The 2,713-nt window shown below is 51.7% G+C and overlaps 1 protein-coding gene across 3 annotated transcripts in view; it reads right to left on the reverse strand.

The window, feature by feature from the left end:
- NUF2 (NUF2 component of NDC80 kinetochore complex) overlaps nt 1-974 on the reverse strand; it is a 27,505-nt gene extending 26,531 nt beyond the window's left edge. The window contains exon 1 of one of the 3 annotated variants that reach the window (XM_077759970.1): nt 881-974. The gene's annotated coding sequence lies outside the window, so the exon portion shown is untranslated. The other 2 variants (XM_077759971.1, XM_077759972.1) reach the window with 2 other exon arrangements.
- Nucleotides 975-2,713: the final 1,739 nt, after the last annotated feature.

Raw genomic sequence — 2,713 nt, forward strand, 5'->3', positions numbered from 1 at the left:
GGGGGGGGGGGAGGGGGTGCGGTAGAAGGCCTTTGAACTACACAGTAGGAGCTTCTTGTGGGATAAAGTATACAAATGACCTAATAATATATGTGGAGTGACCCTCAGACCGCTTAGCAAGGAAGCAGAGATTGACTGCTAATTCTCCCTCCTGTTTCTTAGGTAAACGCAACACCAAGACGCTGAGCCCAGTAGATATTGACAAAGCACCTCTCAAATTGAACACGCTTCGTTTTCAAAAAAAAAAAACAACAAGAAAAACCAAACCTAGTTCATGGAGATCAAAACTCCAGGAGGCAAAGACTAGAAACAAAAACAAACAGAAATGACTCTCAACCTCAACAAAGTACTGTGAAAAGTTTCCTGAACTCATTCAGAGAAAAGGATCGTCCTACGCATGCCCAGCTCTTTTCCTTCGACTCCTGGATTAAGGATGATCTTTTTGCCTTTCTTGATGTTGTGGGTAAGCGACGTGTGAGCAACGGAGATCTGTCGGAAGTTGATGAGCATCTCAACCCTACTGCCTCCTAAATAAATGGATTAAGTATATATAAATATATGTATATGTATAAACTTATATGTATATAAGTTTATGTACGTATATGTACATACATGTATTTATATATATACATAAACACAAGCTTCAAATGGCCAGCTTCAGCTCAAGCGTCTTCTCACACAGTCTCTGCGGCACCGGACAATCATTCGTTTCGTAGGAACGGGGCTCAGGTTGCTTCTGGGACCAACACCAAATTCAATGGGCCCCCACCTGCCGGGGGCGGGCTCCTCCAGCCTCCTCCCCAGTGCGGCGCGCCACGAAAACACCGCCCGGCCCGGCGTCCGGGCTCGCGTCACCCCGCGTCCGGTCGCGTTCACTCACCGCGCCAGCCGCCCGCAGGAGAGCCGCGCGCCCCGGGAGCCGCTGCAGGTCCAGGAAGAAGCCAGCCGGCATCAACCGTCGCCTCTTTTCAAACTTGCCGCCTCCTCCTGGAAGGCCCGCCCCCTCGGCCCAGCCCACTTCCGGCGCGGCGGCCGCGCCGGGTGCCGGGAAGGCTCAAAAGACTCGAGGCGAGCGGGGCTGGTGCTGCGGAGGGAGCGCGCCGGACTCCAAGCGGAACCCTTTGATCGCGACGTTGGCGTCAAGTCGGACCCGGAACCCGCAGGACGTGGGAGCGCTGCTGTTCTCTGGGAGGGTCGGACGTTAAGGGGGTGGGCTGGCTGCGGGATTGCCCCAGACCTTTGTGTGCGTCTGGGGTCCAAGGTTAAGAGCGAAAACCCTCGAACGTTTTGTAGGGACTTGAGCTGAGCTCAGCGTGAGAAGGGAGAGGGACGGAGGGCTCCCCGCGGGGCAGGGTGAGTCCCAGAGTGATGATGATAATACCGAAGTTTTGATATTGACCTTGAGTGCACGGGGTCTGTGTTAGGCCACCTTACGAGCGGGGACGGCAGAAGGGGCGAATATCAGATAACTGATCAGATGAGGGATCTGAATCCGAGACGTCCTGCAACTGACCCAAGGACGCTCACCGTAGTCTGCGAGTAGCACAGCGGGTATCCCGACACAAACCTCCCCCACCCCCACCCCCAATCCGGCGTTGGCGAGCACGACTTGGAGAGGTGGATGGAACCCAGCGGTTCATCTGGTCAAAGCCGTTCACCTTTGCAGACAGGCGAACAGGGGCTTAGTGATGTGTACCCAACTGTGCAGTAAGCGGCACTGCCTACGCAGAACCCAGCTCTCCGGATTTTAGCTCCTCCCTCCCTCCGGGCATCTCTTCATAGTAGCCCGGCTCTGCAGGTGCTTCCCAGCCCCGACTGTTCCGCAAACGTGCCCGTCCCCCAGCGGAGGGCACTTCGTACATGATCACAAGCCGAGAGTGTTGCAGGCTGGACTAGTTGTCGGTGGTGAAGTCCTTAGGTTTTATGGCGGTTTGGGAACCTGCGTCCGACTGCAGGATAGAGAATTAGCCGATGAGAGTCGTATTTTGGATGGGGAGTCTGGACTGAATAACGTGAAAACCAACGGTAGGAAGATTGTGTAGTGATAGAGAAGTCTAGGCTGATTCTAACAAATACACTTCATAGTAAGTAGTTCAGGGTTAATTTTTCCCTATCTAAGTCTCTCAAAGTCAGACTCTAGTTAAAACTCAAAAGTAGGTTAGGGAAATAGAATTTTAAAGATCTCAGAGAGTCAGTAAGGAAAGGAGAGAAAATAGACCTTTCATTGGCACTTGCCAAATCAAGTTTATTACTTGCGCACACACTTCCTCTACTGGAGCCCATGTCCTAAGGGTGGAGAGTACGGCTCTAGAATCAGAAGTAGCTGAGCTTCGATCCCTGGTCACACTATCTACTACCTATGTGGACTCAGGCTAGTTGTTTACCCTAAGCTGGTTTCCACCTGTTCAAAACAGAGATAACATTCCAATTCGATGTACAGGGTGTCATGAAGATGAAATGAATTAGTTCGTGTAAAGTGCCTGGCAGAACTGTGAGCGCTTGAGGCACCAAGGTTAAGCATCCAACTTTGGCTCAGATCATGGTCTCCCTCCGGGTCTGTGAGTTTGAGCCCCAGCGCCCGTCAAGCTCTGTGCTGACAGCTTGGAACCTGCTTCGGATTCTGTGTCTTCCTCTCTCTCTGCTCTCTCTCTCTCTCAAAAATGAATAAACATTAAAAAAAAAATAAAAAGAATTGTGGACACTCAAAAGTGTT

This window comes from Crocuta crocuta, unplaced genomic scaffold (assembly GCF_008692635.1).
Source record: "Crocuta crocuta isolate KB4526 unplaced genomic scaffold, BGI_CrCroc_1.0 scaffold133, whole genome shotgun sequence".
Lineage (NCBI taxonomy): Eukaryota > Metazoa > Chordata > Mammalia > Carnivora > Hyaenidae > Crocuta > Crocuta crocuta.